This window comes from Lissotriton vulgaris, chromosome 3_1 (assembly GCF_964263255.1).
Source record: "Lissotriton vulgaris chromosome 3_1, aLisVul1.2, whole genome shotgun sequence".
Taxonomy (NCBI): domain Eukaryota; kingdom Metazoa; phylum Chordata; class Amphibia; order Caudata; family Salamandridae; genus Lissotriton; species Lissotriton vulgaris.
The window spans coordinates 641,117,457-641,139,946 of NC_141689.1; the positions used below are offsets into that span (position 1 = coordinate 641,117,457).

At 46.5% G+C, this 22,490-nt stretch overlaps 1 long non-coding RNA gene across 1 annotated transcript; it reads left to right on the top strand.

The window, feature by feature from the left end:
• Positions 1-2,027: 2,027 nt before the first annotated feature.
• LOC147726867 (uncharacterized) lies at positions 2,028-17,197 on the top strand. Its single transcript, XR_015309444.1, has 4 exons — positions 2,028-2,250; positions 6,990-7,087; positions 7,487-7,563; positions 16,940-17,197. It is a non-coding gene; the product is annotated as an uncharacterized LOC147726867 (long non-coding RNA).
• Positions 17,198-22,490: the final 5,293 nt, after the last annotated feature.

The following is a 22,490-nucleotide window of genomic DNA, read 5'->3' on the forward strand; positions in this document are numbered from 1 at the left end:
AGCCTGTGCCCTTTGATTTGCTTCAGTTGCTTTTATCGCACTGGGAGGTGTGCTGCTATGATGCTTTGGAATGCCACGAAAATTTCGTTTGTGCTTTGTGTGGGTATTCTTTGGGGCATTTCGGGCCTCTGATCTGCTGGGTTTGAGGGGTGGAGTGGGGAAGGGTCAGCGGCGAGGTGGTGGGGGGACAGTGTCAGGGTACGCCTGTGGCTGAGGATGTCCACTGCTGATCAGATGGGGAGGGGTAGGTGGGGTGTTTCTGGGTAGCAGCGGTGTGTATGCATGCTGCCCTGTGGGGGACTGGGAGGTTTTTGTGTCTTCTCCTCGTCGTATCTCGGGGGACAACATTTTTGTCATACTGATGGCGGTCCCATCCTTGTTTCTCAGTGTTAGCTGTCCTCCGCAAGGTTTTGTTGGAGAAAGTAGTCCGCCTTTGCTTTGCCGGACATCTTTTTTGCCCCTAGGTCTTTGGCCCCAGTCGCTGGATAAATAATGAGGGTGTGGATCCTGGGCACTCTTTTGTTAACTGGCTGCTGTAGTCGCTGCGCGTCAGCTTTGTGGGAGATCTCTTGATTTCAGCAGTCTGACACATGAAGTCTCCTGGCATGGCGCAGGGGGCATGCGTTTGGGCGGTATTTTTCTTGCTTTGGCTTCTATCGTTTCAAAGGGTTGGGGGGGGCCCTTCGGGTCTACTGGTGCTGCATGTTGGTGAACACGACTTAATTTCTCTATCAGGTTTGACCTTTCTAAAGTTCATGTATCATGATCTCGTAGTCATCAAGAGCACATGGGTGAGCACCATGGTGACATGGACGAAGTTCGTGCCTCGATTGCGATGGACTGGGGCAAGGAGCTATTCCGCCATGGAGTAGGCAGGACGCAATGTGAAGGGAACAATACGACGTTTTGTAATCATTTATGTATATACAGTTTGGCTAATCATAATTGGAATATTTCAGAGAAGTATGTATTCTGTGAGGACGGGGTCCATCTATCTACATTAGGCAGTTCTTTTTCCTTCTGGAGCTTAGAGATTTAATGGCCACAGTTCTTCAGGTGCAGTTGTGGGGTGCTCCTTCCCTTCCTTCTTTGGGTGGGGCAGGAAAACGCTAAAGGTTTTCCTGGGTGGCGGTTTTGGCTAGTGGGGTGGGCAGCCTGGAGCGGGTTGGCCATCCTGAAGGGTAGCTCGTTGGGTAATCCTGGGGGTATTAGTCAAGAGTTAGTTTCGGGTTCTGTTAGGTAGGGAGTTTAGGCATAATGTGTAGATTGGAATTTTATGATATAAATAAATAATGAATGTGTTCAAGAAATGTATTATGCACCTGTCTTAAAATAAAGTGGCCTTTCTTGCTCCTTGAAGAAGTGTGGACAGTGATTTCTTGCGCGAGGGGGGACCCAGGGAGAGCCAGGCGCGAGCTGGTCTCTCCCTGGGCGTGTTCGCGCGAGAATCAGGTAAGCAGGTGGGGTTGATTGGGGGGAGGTATTAAAGGGAAGTCAGGCTGGCGGTTGGACACGGCGTTAGAGGGAGGCAAGGGAAGGGAGGTTCTTTTTGCCCCACCCACCCTCCCTTTATTCCTTAGTTAGGTTTTACTTGACGGTGCTCTAGGCGCTGCTCTGGTCTTTGGGCCTTGCCACTTTTAGGACAGGTGTCTTTGTTTTTTTTAGGAGGCGGTTTTGGCTAGTGGGGTGGGCAGCCTGGAGCGGGTTGGCCATCCTGAAGGGTAGCTCGTTGGGTAATCCTGGGGGTATTAGTCAAGAGTTAGTTTCGGGTTCTGTTAGGTAGGGAGTTTAGGCATAATGTGTAGATTGGAATTTTATGATATAAATAAATAATGAATGTGTTCAAGAAATGTATTATGCACCTGTCTTAAAATAAAGTGGCCTTTCTTGCTCCTTGAAGAAGTGTGGACAGTGATTTCTTGCGCGAAGTGTATTAGTTACCCCGCCCGGAATCGAGCAGCTCTTTACCGCCGAGGATTCCTTCCCGCGGAAATGTCTTATTTATTGCGGAGGGATCTCCAGGCCGCGACCTCAGTACCCAGCAGGTTGCGGAAACCAGCGCTGCCTCCTTCCGGGCTGGGAGAGTTTGCTGTGTGTGATTGACTTGGCACATTCTCCAAGGCTGTCGACTGGTCCCGCCTGAGTAGTGACTGGAAGGGGAGCCGCGGTACAGCAGCAGGAGCGGCCAAAGAGCAGCAGCAGGATGGAGAAGCACGGCTCAGCCAAAGTCAGGGTGCACGTAGAGTACTGGTGAGTACACGCGCTGCTTTAGAATCTCGGACTTCAGATGCAATTCTTGAGGCTCAATAATAGTTTCAGTAAAGTTTGGGTAGATGGACTCCGTAATGTTGTGTAGTTTACCGCAGTATTATTTATTGCTCCTAAAGACAGACCTGTACTTAACGAGATGCTCCGCACAATGGATGAACTCGGTCCTTGATTCCAGGAAGTGAGGTCATACCTACAACACGGACATTAAAAACGCTGACCAGCTAGCTGCTTAGCATTTCCACCCCTAGCCCCCTGCTATCTGACATATGGATACACATAATTATTTGACAAACTAAAGTTGCATCATCACAAAAAACAGACCAACACCTGTGCTTGTGGGAAACTGTTGCACGTTTATTCACATTCTTTTATGCAGTACACAGGTAGGGTAATTTTACGAGTGATCATCCGAGAGCAGCGCCTTTTAGGACTAACCGCGGACATGCGTCTTGAAACACTCTCCATCCACCGGGCATTACGTTGCTATCTCATTATTTATCTAGTGTTGTACATTTCATATTGGGGCTGCGGCCCAATGCTTTGCTGTGGTTGCTGCACCAAGGAGCAAGGTCAGGCCAACCCCCAGATGTCCGGATACTAACTGTCTTGCGACGCTGTATAGCGATTTGCTATTCTTTTTAGCTCTTCTGTTCCTGCTGGGTGAGTGGGGGGCAAATTCCTCTGCTGCTGACCTATGAAAGAGGGTGTGATGCCCACCTAAATAGTCAGCCGCCTCCCAAAAGTGACATTATCCATGGGGAGGTGAGGACTCGCCCTCGTAGTGGCCAACTTCCCGGCCAGGCTACTGGCCATAGGAAAAAAATACTAACCCCCACCATGGGCAGTGATGAAACACTAAGGGGCTGTCCCCGCTAGTGTCACCCTTGTGGGGGACGTGGCCATCTGCCTTCCCATCACAGTATTTGTGGTGGTCAATTGCATTTATATAGGGCTTACTACCCCTTATGAGGAGTCGAAGCGCTTTACGCCAGGCAGCACCCTACTCTGGAACCCCAGGTTGTTGGTAAGTTCAGTGTTATTGGTTACTGTTCATTAATGGGATTAAGCTTGTGTGCTCAAAGTAAAACCTTTCCATGCAGCCATTTCAGTTTTTTATGGTGGACTAAGGTAATAGTCGTTGGTTGCGATCTTTAGTAGGGGGGAAGGTGAGCTCAAGCACCTGGTTGGTGGCATTAATACATGAGTTAGAGGAGATTTGGTATTGTAGGTTGCAGAGATATGACCTTCAGCGGAAGGAGGAGAGATTGTGATCTTTGAAATTTGCTGAACTAGAGAATAGTCAAGCTGCATGTGTCCGAGTATGTTCAGTGAGATTTGGCATGCAGGGGATAGAAGGGAAGTAGAGGGACATTTGAAAGAGAAATGAAAAAAGAGAGGTCACAAACAGAAGTTTTAATTACAGGACAGTTTTTTTTATGTTGGATTAATGTGGTAAATATTAAAGAGATAGAAGTTTATTACCTGCATTCCATTGGCTGGAGGGCAAGTGAAGCAAACACTGGTGTGAGTGAGGGGATGGTGAAAGGGCTCCCTTTACACATTTAATGAATACATTTGTTAGCAAATAGCTGCTGGTTAGACTTCCTGAAGCACTGCTCTTTTGTAGATGTTATGGGTGAGTGGGGGTGGGGCTTCAGGTTGAAGGGGAGCCGTAGCATTAGTCTACCTTAATCACACTTCTGTGCAGAGGCTCTGCCTCTGTTGAAGGTGCTTCAGACTAGAGCCGGCCCTGCTGTGAGGGGCATCCCTACGCAAAGGCTGTTCCTGAAGCGCAGCCTGGAACACCTTTGAAATGTATCCAGAAAGGTGGCTGCCCTCGGGCAATTTTAAAGGCAGGATAACAGTGTAAAAACTCCCCTCACAGAGATAAAAGGTTTCAAAGTAAGCCGCCCAGTGGAAACAAGGTTAAAGTAACTCTACCTCAAGGAAGCAGGGAAGTCCGACACCTACAGGCAGCAGCAAAACAAAGGCAGCTTTACATGTTAGTTTGTGACCCTTTTCTGATCACATTTTTATACTATTAAGAGCCCTGACATAAATAAATTAGAAAGGCAGCTGGCTAAGAAATCCCTTAAAATAAGGATTTGTAGGAACATGTTACAAAAAGGTAGTTAGTGATTTTCTTCTAATTACAGCAATAGTCTTTAGTAACTGCAGTAAAAGTTTAACAGGGTTATTGTAAACTTGCATTATCTTTGAAGACCTGGTTTTCCTTCCACCTAAATGTTCCCTCTAGAATGCCGAAGAGAAGGATGCGTCTAAATTTTCAGCCAGGCAACCTTTTAATAAAGACTGAGGCTATATAAGTACCACCACACATTTAGATTAAATCATGTGTTGTATTTAAAAAAAAAGTTGTATTCACATTTAGATGTACCAAACACCTCGTGCTACCTTGCAGGTGGGGATAGCCCACCTGGATTGGCGATCCCTAGAATGTGCGGGCATATTCAGTTATCACTTTCTGTTTTAAAGACTAATAGATTTTTAATGGAAAAATCACACAATCTAGCCGTTAGGGATGAAGTATTATCTGAATGTATGTAAAACATTCTGTAATCCATGTTTCATTAGATAATGGGTACCTATTATGTTTGATAAAAAATGTTTCTGAATGTTAGAAACATGCTAATGACTTCAACCCCACCGAAGAAATGAAATCTATAAATAACCATTGACTAAGTAATCCAAAAAAAAGGTAAGGAATCTTGGCAAGGAGTTGTTCAGGGCCAGTTTATGCATTGGGTGGCATCCAGTGCAACAATCTTTGTTGGCGGCCCCAATAACCTTCCACAGATTCACTAACTACCACCCTCCAAGGGTGCCCTTTATCTTTCTATAGATCCATCTTTACATGTACTTAATTTCTTTTCTAGCGCTAATCAAACAATGTATGGTGTCAGAGCACTCCTTGTCACACACATCATACAGAGGCAGTGATGTGTAAATCACTGTATATGAAACGTTACATAAGACAGCGAGGACTACAAGATGTAGGAGTTGTCATATATATTGGTGGGCAGTATATATTAAGAGTGCTTTTATGGAAAATCACAAACTCGGGAGTTGAAATTTAAGTGTTTGTGGTTGGTGTAACTTATAGGAATTTATTTCTACCCAAACTAACCTTTCTTAGCAGTGAAATAATAGTGTGATTTGTAGTTTGCATGCAGCTCTTTGATGCCAGTCCATAGCTCACTATGCTATATAACAAGGATTGTAACTTAAAAATTGCCAGTAACAAAAGGATCACTGTCACAAGCTCTGCAACCCACTTACCTACATAGCGTACAATTCTGTGATCTGCAAATTGCACGAGCCAATTGCAGAAGGCACATTAACCCACTGCCGCTGCTTTATGATAAGTCACAACTGATAGACAAAACTCAGATCTCCCCAGAAGATGCATACATCACCAGTTATCTTGATATTTGTATTACTGCCTTAAAACTGTTCAGCACACCAAGAACTCTCCAATCCCATAGGTATTTGAAAATGCAGCACCCCTCGAGGTCGGCGCCCTTGTGCGGTGGCAGCGCTCACACTGCCCTAAAGCCGGCTCTGTGTGTGTTTGTTTTTGTTGTGGTGGCTATTTTCCTGAGTAGTGCCCTTGATCACTCAGTGTTTCTTGTGTAACCTGTGAGAGTATGCCAAATACAAATAAGATTTAGGGCGACAAACAGTGAGGGATCATCACCCGTGCTTTTACAGAAAATGTGATCATTATTAAGTGACCCACATGTCTAAAGAAACAGACAATGTTGTCTGGAATTGTATAAATGGTTTACTTGGTTAAAGCTATTTGATGGACATTTGACTGTATGGAAGTATGATGATGTTGAAAAAGGTGATGTACATCCGATTGTAATTAGGGTGACAAAGCTTTTTCTTTTGCCTCCCTAAGTCATAACCTCTGCCGTTGGGGTGGTGGATAATGGCTGAGGGGCGAGGCTCAAAGCAGGTGTTAACAGAGGGTCGGAAAAACTCACTGGAGGAGAAAAGACCGAAAAAGCTTGACTTGCACTCAGCCACGAGCCACATTCCAGGCCATTGTGTTTTTTTGCCCGCTGCGTTAGGGACTGACCATCCAAAAGCAAATCCGACTTGGCCGTGTTCTAATAGGGCCCGGGCTGGACAAATTCTGACTGTTACGCCAAATGCCTTCCAGATGGTAAAACAAACAACCCGATGCTGTTTTTTTGCCTATTCTTACATGCCTTCTGTTATAGTGGGAACACTTTCCTGCAAACTTAAGGAGGCATTAAAACTACACACTTTGCGTTTTTTTTGTTTTTTTTTTACATCTTCACAAACAGTATCACAAAGTTTAATGAAGTGTTTAAAAGATAGTTTCAGGCAATAAGTGGCACAACTTTGCAACTAAGCGCATCCTAATGGTGGTGATCTGACTAGAATAGGTAGGAAAAAAATGTATTGCCTATGCAGATGGAGTACCAACATATGTAGGACACACTCTATACCTGCAGATGGCAACCGGGAGTTGATTGTGGGACATTTTCTTGAGGTTATGGGGCAAGGAATAGTTAACGGGCTATATGTATTCTGTGTGGATAAAGTTGCATGACACCTACTGGCCAGCCACCTATTGCTCTAGAAAGCATTACACAGTAAAAACAAGTCATAAACTGAATGCCCTGCTAGGTCTTAATGGTTGTATATATCTGTTTGCTTTCCAGTGGAGGGTGAGGATATGAGTCCCGCTATCAGGGACTTGCCAGCAAAATAAAGAAAGAAGTTCCTGATGCGGAGGTTTCTGGTGAAAAAGGAAGGAGTGGTAAGAAGATTTGATAGATTTGTACATGACTGTATTTTATAGTGTTTTGCGCACAAACTCTAATGGTGTGCCATACTACAGTAATTCCAATTGCTATACGGCATTCCAGCTACAGCTTAGTAGTAGGGACAACACTAACTATAGGAAAGCCTGCAATAAAGAGAATGCTTGAAATTGCTTGGTAACATAATAAAGTCTAAAAAAAGTATCTTTAAATACACATTTAACAGCTTCAACGTTAGCAGGTCCATAGTAGTGGGTGGCATATATCTGTGAATATATAATTCTGAATTTTATGTTGTAGGATATTTATGCGGCATTATGAGCTAACTAATATAGATGTGTTTGCCCCTTTGAGCGTTGCAATATTATCTATTTATATTGTTTGTTCTATTGTAGGATGCTTTGAAGTTAAAATCAATGACAAGCTCATTTTCTCTAAGCTTGAAAGTGGCGGATTTCCTAACCATGAAGATGTAAGTGCTGAATATTTAAAATCCTATTTTTTTTTATATGGTTATTGTAAAAAATGCAACACAAAATAAAGTAGTTAAAATACTTTTGCTCAAGTGCAAATAAAGATGAAAAAGTGACACGTATTTATACAAAATTACAAATTGCTCCTAAAAGAAAAGTAAATGGTAGTGATTTCCATGAACTGCCAACTTTGTACTGTAGCTGGGTGTTCTCAGAATGGAGCAGTAGAACGAATCCAAACTCCAGCACAGCACTAGAACAACAAGAGGATGAGGGGATCAGAATGAGGCAAGCTACCAACTTAATGGTTTGGAGAGGAAGAGTGCACAAGACAGAGCATCGGAGGTAGGTGAGCTCTGCAGGAAATCCGAGAGAGTTGAGGATCAGGCTTCAAAAGCCAATCGTGGACCCTTCACAGAAGAATTGGTGAAGGGAAGGGATTTCAGGATGCAGCCGAAAAGTGGACTAAAGAGGAGCGGGTAGAAAAGGATAGCACACACCATAAACTAAAAGGCCAGAAGTTGACTAAACCTGACCAATTTTGAAATTCACTAAAACACTGTCCCCCATAATTGGGTGTTGTGAGCCCTTTACATTCACGTTCTAAAATGCAACTCCACTTGCTGGACCAATGACAGCTGCAGCCCTGAGTGCCATACTGTCTCCTCTACCTCTTCAACCACTTCGCCTCCAGACCTGGCCATCATTCCAATCTTGAAACAGACTCCATGTCCCTTTTCAGAAAAAAATGATCCTAACTTTAGCTTTGAAATGAGTCGCCATGCCTCTTTTGTAAAATAAGACAGTCATAATTGTGATGCAGTTGTCCTCTCACCCCCCCTCTCCCTCCAGCCCAAGCGCCACTGCACCGACTTCACTAATGATAGCTATGCATCACAAAGCGGGCCGTCTCCTCTGTCTTTCTTAAAAACTAGTGTGGATTATGGTTATTCCCCATTCTCGTGTGCCAACATCTATGCTACGGCCTGCTGGTGAGTTCAAGTCCTATGAGAGCTTTTTAGCATAAGTCCACATGTTCCTGGGCTTGGATGCGTCTGTCTTACCCACTGTCACTGGGATGCAGGTCCAGAGTCCCCAGGCATGTGTTCCCAGTTTGACGGTGAGCAGAACTCTGGGAATTGGTGAATGCGGCAGCAGCCATCCTTGGTGCTCCTCCAATCTTGCAGTAAGGCTTCTTCATCCAGAGACAGTTCTTGGGTGCGCTTGTACACAAGCTAGGTGATTACAACTACACACTGTCTTAGTGCAACTGCCCTCTTTCAGGACCAAGGCCTCATCCTGATATAGGGGTACTCACAGGGAAACGGCCCTTAGTCTTAATGATCCCCTCCTGGCATACAGGGATTGCTTAGCAGCATCAATAGGGTGACTGCTCACTTTGGGTCCCAGCTCTACTAAGAGCAGCATCCCTCCCTTTGTGATAATACGGCACCAGAGCAACCCTTTCTTCAAGCAGTGCCCCCCGTACCCCTCCTGGTATCGGGGGGATCCGTAAATGCATATGGGTCGATGGCCGGATCAGTGCCGGGGTCCCGTTCTCTCTGCTTCCCCCACCTGGCATATGGTGGTCATTCCGCTTCCCACACCTGGCATAAGGGGGTCACCCAGCACACACTTCACATTTCCCGATCGGGACACTGTTCTTGATGTGCCGGAATCTCACAGTACACTCCTGGGATCCTGTCATGAGGATACCCACTGGACCCCGATCCCTCCAGGCAACCTCCTTCTCACAGGGCCCACTGGGCGTGGGTCAGCCAGAAACTGGTGCTCGCTGCAAGTGTTCTTGATTCTTCTGGGAGATGTCCCCTCATTCAGCATGAGAGAGTGGCAGAATTCCTCCTAAACTACTCCACATTGATGTACAGCTTTAGTTTAACAATGTGGGAGACTCAAGATCTCATTTTTATAATATATTTCCAGACACACTTGTGATGTAGTGCTTCTGTCTTTGTAGTTTGTGTTTTGGGGTTGCCCACTTTGAAGTGGCCACTCCTCTTTGTGCTCTTCCTCTAGAGAGCAGTCTATCACAGGAGTAGTTTCCAGTGTTTGTAGTTCCACGCAGAGGCCATGGGAGTGACCAGAGGTTCACACCTGGATAATATCCTCAGTGATATGTGCATCTAAAGGTTACCAAAGGGCCCCATCCCAACTCTTTGATTCTCTGTTCAGTCCCATCTCCTTCAACAGATGTGCCCAGGCATCTTTGACCTGTGGCCTCCATACAGAATCAAAGCTCCCTATTGATATACATCGAAGAGCCTGGATCTTGCTTTCTCCAGTGTGTCCCACCCAGTTCTCAAGAATGGAGCAATGCACAAATGTGTTGGGGGCAACCTCTACCCCTCCCTGCTCCTCCAGCAAGCTGTGGGCCTCCTAAGATAGAGCCCAGTGTCTTCAAAGTGTGGTGCCCATTGTAAGTGCACACAGTACGGTGAACACATACACAGGTGGGTAGCCTCCAATGTACTTGACTCTCGGACGGACATCAATGCATCCCAGTGCGCTCAAGCAATACCCCACCCTATCTCCTACAGGCAGTACCAACAGAGGCCCACATATACCCTCGCTCCTAATCAAAATCATAACCATACATGCAATTTCCTGATGGACTAACTTCTCAGAGGCACACGAATCCCAGCACGCACATGCAACCATGCATGCTATATTCTGATGCATTGTACCTTTCCACAGGCACACACACATGCCTGCGCTGTGCACAATCCAAAGTAGGCCATGGGTAAGTTAAGCGCACAGCAGCAGAATTTTACCAGAGCGGGCCAGGAGACGCACCCATCATGACACAGGTAAAAAGGCCTGTACACTACTGATCACTGAAAATACAGTATGCTGTCACCACCACCCTCATGCTTCTTAACTCATGTTGAAGGCAGTAGCCTTCCACCACTTACGGGTATTGCTTTGAGCTTCCCTCCCGGCCATAGCAGACCACAATCCATTAGATCCGCTTAGGTCATAGCACACACGTATGGTCTTTGTTCGCTCATGATCAAAAATTGTTACCACGGAACCAGATATCAAGGCAGCAGGGGTATTTGGTTAAGGGTACAAGTCTATCACCATGCAAGGGACCTTTGCGTTCCAAGACTCCCAAAAAGCATCTCTCTAGACCATATCTATGCCCCATGCCTAGATTTAGCTCCTTTCCTCTATCTCCTGGGGCATTACTCTGAGGCCCATGGGTCTGACGGTCAAGACTCTGCGTCCCAATGCAACTCTGCTGGTCACCTCTCTTCCACTGTTCTCCTCGATCACCTGAAAGACATCTGAGCAGTTCAAGTGAGCGGGAACCACAGGGTCCAAAATGCTCACGCTTTTTTAATTTTACAAAACCAGTTCCCATACGTTTTATTCGAAAAGCAACCCACCTGAAGGGTTGAATTAGACGTGAAAGTCAAGGGAGGGGAGGTAGGAAAGGCGCAGCCCTTCTCACCAGGGTGTAAATGTGTGCATTTTGTTAACCACTAGAGGTGTGTGAAATTATTTGAATTATTCGAACTGATGTTAGCTTCAAATGAGTCGCTGTTTTGTGCTTCTCGCTGTAAAATACAGGGAATTGCCTATTCACAGTACATTTTTATCCTGAAATGCCATTAATTACATTGAGGCATAATGTTGGGAATGTTGCGTAACGTGAAATTCCCAAAATTACACCAACATAATTTTAATTTTGCCCAGGCCCATTAATCATCAAGTTCGCTTGGGAGTCGGTATATGTTTTAACCAATGGAGTAACTTTAATTTTTTTTATACATTTTATTTATTTTCCAACAAAACAAATGGCACAAGACTGGTTTCACATAATAGAATTGCAGGAATCCATCACCACAAAGTACAAACAAGATCATTAAAATCGGGGCCATCTGTCCCCCTCCCTCAATCTGATCAAGATAGGATTCACCTCCAGTCTCTTCTCAATCTGTTCCTGTCGCATCGCCTCAAACCCAGGAATGCTAATGAGTGAGTCCTTTTAAGATGACACATTTATTCTTTTTGAGATGTAAGTTAAGGAGGTTATGTCTTTAGTTCTGGAAAGCACACTTTTAATGGGCACTTAAATGTTTGCACTGGGTGTAGTCTGATTCCCTATTACTAAAATATATCGTATCGTAGGGGGAGCTTATAAAGCGCACTGACACCATGGGTTTCCTGGCGCTGGTAGAGAGTACAGAAGACAGAGAGACTAGGCAGATTGGGGGAAGAGCCAAGTTTTTAAAGACTTGCGAAAGAGGGTTAAGGAGTTGGAGGTTTTAAGGGGGAGAGGGAAAGAGTTCCAAAGCTTGGGGGCCAGGTAAGCAAATCTCCGGCCTCCAGATCTACAGAGCTTGAAGGAAGGAACAGTCAGAAGATGAAGGTGAGAAGATCTCAGGGTACGGGATGGGCAATAGGGGCTGATGAGGGATTTGACAAAAGCAGGGCAGGGGCCGAGTAGTGACTTAAAGACAAGGCAGCCGATCTTGAAGGCTGCCCTGGAGACGACAGGGAGCCAGTGGAGTTTGACGAGAAGGGGCCTGGCAGATTGCCACTTCGGAATCCCTAAGGCTAGTCTCGCCGCCTGATTTTGGACCACTTGTAATCTAGCCATCGATGTTTTGGACAGGCCGTGGTAGATCGAATTGGAAAAATCTAGGCGGGAGAGGACGAGGGCCATGATGACGTGAAGGAGGGCATCAGGTGTAAAGAGGTATGCCACTTTCCTGATCCTGCGCAGTTGGTAGATGCAGGACGAGACCACGGTCCCTACCTGCGGCCCTAGGGATAAGGCGGAGTCAATGGTGACCCCCAAGCTCTTCACCGAGGCTGCGGGGGTGGGAGGGGGGCCCATATCCACCGGCCAGAATTGAGGCCCCCAGAAGGAGGCACTCTTGCCGGGGAGAAGAAGCTCCGTCTTTCCGGGGTTCAGTTTTAACTGATTGTGGCCCATCCACTGGAGAATGTGGGACATAACTGCTTGAAAGTTGGGGATAGCAGAAGGGGAGTTAAGAGAAAAGATGAGTTGCAGGTCGTCCGCGTAGTTGAACACAGTGACGTCCCACTGCCTCAAAGAGAAAAGAAGGGGGCGAAGATAAAGATTGAAAAGAAGAGGGGACAGAGAAGAACCCTGGGGAACCCCGCAGAGCGAATGCTCTCTGGGAGCTCTGAAGGAGCCCAGGCTGAGGGTCTGGGACCTGCCTGTCAGAAAGGATCTGACCCAGGCCAGCGCCAGGCCCTGGATGCCAGCCTGTTCGACACGGTGGAGAAGGATGTTGTGGTCCACCGTGTCGAAGGCGGCTGACAGGTCTAATAATACCAGGGCCTGGGGAGCAGCCTTGTCCACACCGTCTCTCAGGGCATCCAGCACGGCCAAGATCACTGTCTCCGTAGAGTGGCCGGGTCTGAAGCCTGCCTGGTTGGTCTCGAGGAAGTTGGATTTCTCGATGAACAGGGAAAGACAGGAGGTGACGTGGGCTTCCAGGATCTTTGAGAAGAAAGGTAAAAGGGAGATAGGGCGGTAGTTTGCCGGGACAGCGGGGTCAGCCCCCGGTTTCTTCAGGAGGGGCACCAGCACGGCCTCCTTGAAGGAACCCGGCACCATACCTGAAGAGAGAGAAGAGTTTAACAGAGAAAGGATGCAGTCGGGTAAAGAATGGCAGATGTCCCGGAGTATGGAGGGAGGGCAGCAGTCGTCTGGAGATCCCGACTTAACGCGGGTAGCGAGAGTAGCCAGAGATGTAGAATCTAAGAGGGGAAATTGAGTGAGAGAGGAAGAATTGTGAGGAGGGGAGACAGATCCAGCGCCAGGGATCATAATGGGTATGGTGTCCTTGATTGATACGATTTTATCGATGAAGAAGGTGCTGAGAGTGTTACATGCTTCCTGTGTGGGGGCCTGAGTGGGGAGCGTTCTGGGGTCGGAAGTGAATTCGGTAAGCACCTTAAAGATTTCCTTAGACTGACAGGGGGCAGACAGAATTTTTCCAGAAGCATAGGTTTTTTTGGCATCCAGGATGGCAAGTTTATACCTATTGCGTGCAGATACATAGGCGTCTCTGCTTGTGGAGCAGTAGTCCCTCCTCCACTTGCGTTCAGACTGACGGAGTTCTAAGTGAAGGGTTTTTAGATGGGGAGTAAACCATTTGTGAGTGGCAGTGGCGGGATTGGGGAAACTTAGTGAAGGGAGCAAAAATGTCACTGGCTGTGGTAAGCCAGTCTGTCACGAGCCTGCATAGCTCGTCGGTGCCCGTGTCATCGGGTAGCAGGGGGGACGTTTGGGAGAGATGATCCAATAGTTTGGGAGGGTCGACAGCCTTCCACTTGCGAGCCATGCACCCTCCCGTAGGGGTGCTCTGATCTGACCAACCGCCGAGAATGTGGTGTCGATCAAAAGATGGTCTGACCACACACAAGGAGTTATAAGTGGGCGGGAGGATGTGACTCCATGGGTCCAGATATGGTCGAGGATATGGCCACCCTTATGGGTGGCTGACCTGATTAGTTGGGTAAAATTCAGGCTCGAGAGGCCCTCGAATAGTTCGATAGCATGCAGGCCAGCGTCCTCATGCTGGAACCAATAATTAAAGTCACCGATGATGACAATATGGGGGAAGCAGGTAGCAATATTGGTCAGCTGGTCGATAAAAGAAGGGAAGGAGGGCATGGGGTGGGGGGACGGTATAGTAGCACCAGAGTGACTGCGCCTACTTCAGTCCCAGGCTGAGGACCAAGGTGTCCACTTCCGGCAGGGTCATGGCCGCAGAGGCAATGATCTTAAGGTCCTTGCGAATGATTGCTGCCACCCCTCCCCCGATACGACCCCCTGCTCGGTTGGTGTTCAGCAGAAAGTAGTCGGGGGGGGTAGCGTGGCCAAGATGTCTGGAAGGGAGTCGTCAGTAAGCCAAGTCTCTGATAACAGCAGGACATCGGGGTTTTCAGACATAAGTAGCTGTAGGATATCGACTTGGTGTTTGACCATTGATCGGGTATTTAGATATAGTACCCCAATGGACGACTCCGTAATGGCCGGGGCAACAAAAGAGGGAGTGGGCGCTAGGTTAGGGGTTAGAGTTCCTGCGATGCCAAGAGATGTAATGCGAGCCCAGGTGTCCGAGGGGAGAGGGCCGGCGGAGGCATGTAAGTACCTGAGGGTGGAAGGCGGATAAAGAAGACAGCACTTGTTTTTATTTAAATGCTAAATCCATTTCCTGCAGCCTAATACTTGCTAAATCCATTTCCTGCAGCCTAATACTTACGTAATACAATTTTAAAGTAATTACAAAACAGCTTTCTCTTACAGACCATGACCTCGCAGCACTATAAATGCACAAGTCACTATTCCCCACTGCACCAATCGGGATTCAATTCTGTGGCTCTCTGATCACACATACTGTCATCTGCAGTGATCCCCTTAATCAATTAACCAATTTAGGTTTCATAAATGCGAAAGGGTGCATTTTCCACAGATTAGTTTAGTTTACATTGCATTTATTTTTCATTTAAGCTTTGTGCGTTTTTTTATGTAGTTACATGAAAATGAAGAAAAAAAATGAATGTAATCTTTTTAGCTAAATCTTCACCCGCCACCACAGCATGGATCACTCTTCCCACACATTTTAATCGCTTAGACCACTGCATCTAAATGAAGACAGCCTGGAAATGTGCCAAATGAACAACATAGTGCTTCCAGATCACCCTCATTTACACGTACTTGTGGCGGCATTTGCGCTAACCTACAAATACAGCCATGGACTCCCCAGGGACCACCCCCATAGTTTCAAGACCTCTGGGCTAGAGTCGGATTAAGAGAGTGGACTTGAAGACATAAAATCACAGAGTTCAGGGTCCTATTTTATTGAACTGAGATCGTGGAAGGAAATAGTCCCAGTTTCTTTTGCATAATCCCCTTCGACAGAAATAAAGATAAAGATGCTATTCAGCACTCTTCCAAAGAAATTCAAGTTTTGCATCCATACACCAGACTTTTTATGCTTTATTTTAAGATGCAACTTCTGTTTATTCCTTACCCGTGTTAAGATCTCGCCTCTCCCTTCCATTCCCCTTGTCTTAACAATTTGGTGGCACTTTCATTCATCATCTAAAAACCTAATCTTAAGAATACCTCTCTGCAAAGAAGCGCAAGAAATGACTTTGGACTTGTAGTTCGATACCTTATTAATTTATAAAGAACAAAAGACTCCTTTATTTTTATTTTTTTGTCTGCTGCGGGGCACACACCTGAAGAAAAAGGCTATTGGGAGCTTAAGTGGGCAAGGGAAAGTCACCTAGCAAAGGGATACTTACCAGAGGTTTTTAAATTAAAATATTTGACTGCTGTTCCTGTTGCCAGGGTCTACTTCCAGACTGGTCCGATTACCTCACCATTTGGAGGGCAGGGGCAGTGTGGGATGCACCCCATCTTGGGACTCCCAAGTTTAGATAGTGCTATAACTGGGACAGGGAATGACCGATAACACTGTTGGTACAATGTTCCATCTTCATCTATAAACCATGAGCAGATTGGGTCAGCGAACAGTAATTTCAGCAGTCCAGGCCTGCAACTCCAGTCTCGTCCATATTCTCCAAGCGGTGAGTCTTAGAGTAGCTCATGACTCCAAATCCAGTTCCTGTTCCACCAGAGTCATGAGCAGATGACATATGTGTGGGTGATAGTAAGTGGTATCTTTCTGTGGATGGAAGCCTGGAAAGAGGCATCTGTTCATGCAAGCTCTAATTATTTATGTACTCTTTATTAGTGGAGACTTGAATCTATTTTGAGTTCTATCTGATTATTAAAATTCGGAGTGATTTGGCACTGAAGTAACTTGAACTCCAAATTAAAAGGGATAGTTCTTCAGATCCTGGTAGAAAAGTTGTTCTCCAAATTGTGGAAACTATGAAGACTATGTTGGAATCCTTGCAGAAGCCTCAGCCACAAGAAGTCGCTTTGAACTTTATTCCGCATCGCATTTTTTCCCCACTGTGCACTGCCAGACAGAGACCAGCCATATGCAAATTAGCCTTGGTGGTTTCTCTCTGTAATGTATGATATTTCTGGCCTCTTGGAGTGAGGGAAGCTTGCACTGCTCCTGGCTGTGCTTGATCTCAGGCTCTGCTCTCTGTGCTGTAGCTGCTCTGTCTGTAAAGGAACCTTGCACTGCTTATGCCCATGTTGTACCCAGTCTGTGTGCGAGTGATTTGATCATTGCTGTTGGCAATCCTATACCTACTTTCTGTAGTTGGTGGTTCGTGTGAACTAGTGTTAACCAAACACACTCCAAATCTATGATCGCCGACCATGCCTGTTACATTTTCTCAGATGCAGCATTTCACAATACGATTTGTTTTGGTTTCTTTTAGATTGTGAATGCAGTCAAAGAAATGAAAGAGGGTCAACCGATTTCGAAGATCAACAAAGTTAAAAAAAAAAGCAAATGCATCCTTCAGTAGGGAAAGTGGCTGTGCTCGCTGCAAACGACTACAAATACTGACTGGATTCCAGACTGGGAGTAGATTCTTTTAATGAAAGATTTTATCAAAATCTAGGATAAAATCTAGAGAAATAAGAAGCTTTTCCCTGGGAATGTAGTTTTCCGATGTATTTTAGGTTGAATTCTTAATAAAAAAAAAAATAAAAAAAAATCAGTTGCAATGTTTTTTTTTTTTTCTTTTTTGATATTTCTACACCGGTTTGCCCTATATTTATTTTGTGTATATTATGAAGGGGCATCATTTTAGGTTATTGCCTAGTACAGTGCCAGGTATACATCATGCTGGAAATAAATACAAATAGTCAACAGCGCTGATCGACTGCAGAACGAGAATACAGTCGGAGAAGATGCAACCAAATGTATGTTGAGCTTAAATCTTATTTTTCTCAAATCTCTGGCAATTTCATGGTGGTTGTGCTATTTTATTTCAATTACCATTTTGCCTAGACTATTCCTACACGTTTAATGTTCTGGTTTACACCAGGACTCCGGAATCTAACCATTTCTGGCCAGTGAGGGACCTCCTCCCTTACAAAAAGACCCCCATCCAGCCCGACTCCCAGTCACAAGTCTGCGTTGGAAAGTAATAAGTTATTGATCGGAGGATTTCGGTCGGAAATTTGGACCTAGAGATGTAGGAACAAACAAGCACTTCACTACGGCAAGAGGAATTTCACACTGTTTGTAAGGGGTAGTTCATATATTTAACATGTGTTTCCTTTTTTAGGTAATGAATATTTTTAAAAAAGAATATTTGACACTCGAAAAAAACCAAGCTAAGTAATTAGAGGGGGGAAGGCAGAAATAAAAGGGGAAAGGAGTAGCGGGGAGGGGCAAATGCTCAGGGAAGAAGCAAGGGGCGTTAAAGCAACACCTCATATCAGAGCGAGGCAATACAGACGAGAAACAGACTACAGTGTCCATAGTACTAGTTACTGAAGAACCGGGTTTTCAAGTACCCAGCGGCGTCGGGGACACGCCCAGAGTCCTCTAGGTTCCCTTGCCTTGGTATACAGACACAGAATACTTCTAGGTGGCGTCAGATCAAATTTATTAGCTGCAGCTAGTAGCAGAAATCCCAGCAATACAATACGGTGTACAACTCAAACTGCTCCATTTTCCTAAGGCGAGACATCCCTATTTATACACAAAAAGGTACATTTAAAATGCACACCCCTGCACCAATTCAACCAATAGAAAGTACATGACATCCCACAGCATCATACAGTAAAGCTCATTTTACAGTGTCCCAACCCAAAAGTTAATATTTAGGCATATCTAAATAATAATCTGGAAGGCACGCACAAACCCTTAATTGAATGCATAACCCACGAAATGGAGAAATAGTCAGAAAAAGTAGTTTCAGATAATGTGCCAGATAACAAATACGTAAAGAAACTTTAAAAGTTAACAAATGTCTTGAATAGTGATTGGAAAAGGTAAATAACGATCTTGCAGGGAAATTGGCTTGGCAGGGTCAATTCCTAGGTGAAAGGCCAGCTTCTAAAATTAACACCAGCGCACAAAGAAATCCCTGGTTAATGTGTATATGTGAATCACAACAGGTCAGACTGCTTTGCTCACAAACTAACTTCTGAAGCCTACATAATAAGTAACACTAGATGGCAGTCACGACACATAGCAAAAACCCAAGTTTCAGAAAAGCAAGTCTTTAAGGAAAGAAACCATTTAGATGTTGTTTAAGATAACATGCACAAGGAAACTAATGGTTAACAAGGTCCTGAACAGTGATTGAAAAACTCAGACAACGATCAGCTACTGAAACTGGTTTTGCAAAAGGTCAGTTTCAGGTGAAAAGCGTTACTCTCTCTGCAGTTCATTCAGAGTCAGAGAAACCAAAATTAATATATGCACGAACTCAGAAGGCAAAGCCACTTGCTCGTTGGGCCCACTTCACTGGCCTACGTGAGGGCAAGATTAAAATGCAGACAGGTTTGAGAATTTCAGAACCACATTACGAAAGGCAAGATTCTGTACACCTCGTATTTCCCATCTTTGTCCATGGTTAAGAAATGATCTCTAAGCAGCTGCCATGTGTGTTTGGGTCTGGAAGTGATGGGCTTTAGAGATGTGTAGAATTCGCGAGGGGTGTCACAGTACGACATATCATTCAGCCATGTTGGGAGGGTATTACTCCCCCAATGTAGCACCACCTCCCTTTTTGCCAGTAGTAGCGCAATAGCAGTGAAGCGCTGTACTGCAAAGGGGATGGGTTTAACATAACCAAGTAAAGGCCATAAGTGGATCTGGGTCAGGTGGTCATTCTATCATGAGGGATAACGTAGAGTAAACCTTCCCCCAATAATAGTGGATCAATGCGCAATTATGTTATGTGACTTTTATATAGCGCACGGCTACTCCAAAGGAGTGTCCCGGCGCTTTCCACCTGCAACTCAAGTAAAAATAACACAACACAGCGGTAATAGGAAAGAAACGGAAAAGAAAACAGCAAAAACAGTAACCAGTAAAAACAGACTAGAGATTAAAAAGCCAGGTCTTCAGGCTCTTCCTGAACTGGAGCAAGTTAACAGTGCTACGAAGCGAAAGGGGAAGCAAATTCCACAGCTGGGGAGCTCTGCAGCTGAAAGAACGCCCACCCACGCGAGCCTTCCTCACCCGCGGGACCACCGCTTTATAGAGGGATTCCGAACGCAAAGAGCGGGCTGGTTGATAGAAAGCCAGTCTCCGCCGCAGATATCCAGCCCCTGATCCAAACAGGGCTTTGTGCATCAGAGTAAGGGATTTGAACTGAATCCGCTTCCGAATGGGCAGCCAGTGTAACGCCTGTAGCAGGCCGGAGGCTCGGGCTCGTCTGCGCAGGCCAAAAATAGCCCGGGCAGCAGAGTTCTGTACCACCTGTAGGCGCTGAACCAGGTAGTCAGGGAGGGCATTGGCATAATCTAACCTTGAGCCTACAAGAGCCTGCACAGTAATTCGCCTGTGCTCCTCAGACAGCAAGGGCAGAAATTTACGGAGCATTTTCAAAATTCCGTAACAAGCGCCAGCCAGACCGAGAATATGTGTTCTCAGGGACAGCTGGTTGTCAAGCTTGACACCCAGATTTTTGGCCACCACGGAGGACTGTGCAGGAGGGCTCATGTCGGACGGCCACCATTGCTGCCACTCCGGATCGACAACGCAACCAAAGAATAGAACCTCAGATTTGCTTCAATTGGCCTTCAAACTGTTCTTCTGGAACCAGTTGAAGACCATTGCAAGACAGTCCCGAATTCTCTCTCCGTCAAACTCTTGATTTTTCCCGCAGGTGAAGAGGAGTTGCGTATCGTCGGCGTAGGATACGATCTGGGCCCCATATGCCTCCACCAAGGCCGCCAAAGGGGACATGAAGATGTTAAACAGCGTGGGGCTCAACACAGAACCCTGTGGAACCCCAACTCCCAATGGCGGCATCTCAGCAGAACTCTGGGAAACCCAGACCGTCTGGCGGCGGCCTTCAAGGAAAGATGTGAACCACCTGAGCACCGTCCCCCTAAGGCCGATGTCATAAAGCCTAAGTAAAAGCGCCTTGTGGGGGACGGTGTTGAAAGCCGCCGATAGGTCTAACATGACCAACATGGCCCTGCCGCCGACATCCAAGGTCTCCCTGATGATCTCGGTGACCTCCACCAAAGCCGTTTCCGTACTAAAATTAAGACTGAAACCTGATTGGGATGTGTGGAGCAGATTGTTAGCTTCCAGAAAGCTCGACAGGACACCATGGACATGTTTTTCCGTGATCTTCGCTAGAGCCGGAAGAAGCGAGATTGGCCTATAATTGGCCAACGCCTCGACGTCGAGACCCGGCTTTTTTAGGAGGGGGATCACCATCGCTCTTTTCCAAGAGCTGGGGACCCTCCCCTCCCTCAAGGAGGCATTGAGGATGGGATTGACCACCATCGCCATCCCCGCCAAAAATTTGGCAGGGCAGGGGTCAAGTGGCGAACCCGATTTGGGATTGGCCAGCAGCCACCTGGACACCTCGATGGAAACAGCAGGGAAATCGGACAACACCGCCGCAGGTGTACACGGAAGTCCGCAACCTGCCCCGATGACGCCACTTCCATCCTCCGGTCCCTCCACAAAGGTGGCCTGGATCGCCTTGATCTTATTGGTGAAAAAAACGGCAAGATCGCACGCCCACGCATCCGAAGAAGCTGGTGGGGGCAGGTGTGAGCTGGGGGTCGTAAACTCCTTCACGATACTGAAGATCTCCTTACAGGAGTTCGCAGATGCCTCAATCCTCCTAGCCAAATAGTCCCTCTTGGCTCCTAGGATGTCCCGATGGTAGGCCTTCACCACCGCCTTATAGGCGAGTTTAGCCTCCCCATCGTACAGACGGCGCCAGGCCCTCTCGGCCACCTTGCATTGACTACGAGCCACACGAAGCGCCTCCGTAAACCACGGTGCAGATTGCTGTGCCACCGAGGAGCTGCCTTAGGGGCAAGGTCATCCAGCCTATCTATGAGCCATAGCTGCAGAGCCTCAATGTCACTTTCCAAATCACCCGAAAGATGGCATGGGTGATTCAGCAGCGCCTGCTCCAGCATATCAGGTGTTACTCTGTGCAGCGCTCTCGAGGCCGGTCTAGATAGGGTAGAGGCTCTGTCGGGCCGCGCGCACTCCAGCACCGAAAATCTGATCAACCTGTGATCGGTCCAGAGCACCGGCAGGGTGTCAACCTCCGTAAGTGGGACAGACAAACACCTGATCCAGGGTATGCCCCTTCTCGTGTGTTGGCCCTGAGACGAACGGTATAAGACCCAGCGGAGATGTAACATCCAACAGTTTGGCCGCGTCAGGGTCATCTGCCGCGTCAAGGTGAAAGTTGAAGTCACCAGCGATGACGCAATGCTGTGTGGTCAGCACCAGCTCAGAAACGGCTGTCTGCAAATCTTCCAGGAAAGTACCCACGGGGCCTGGTGGTCTATAAACCAACAACACCTTCAGAGCCTGACCCGGAGATAGCCTGAGCGTGAAGGCGAGCGACTCGGCGCTCCCAATGGAGTTCAGGATAAATCTGCAAAGCCGGCTTGCTCTGCTTTACACTTGGAACAGTGGTGCGGTCTGGTTGGGTCAACCCGATAAAAAAACTTATAGTGAAGTAATTTGTTTTGATGGTTATGAGAAGTTTTAGTTTCATACAGCAATAACCCTAGACCGGGTCAGGAAAAGAATATCCTAAATTGAGCTCCCAGGCAGCTCTCTATTTCACCGTGCCAGTAGGCTGCAGTTGCAAAGAGATGTGATAGTCTAGATATCACTCGGCAGTTATCGGATGTGGAAATCACTAATGTAAGAGGGGAAATGTCCTTTGCTTCTGCAGGATAAGCAGGCAAGGTATGCCTTAGTGGGCTGTGTAAGCGGTGGAATATAAAGTTATGCATATTTGTAGAGCCTCC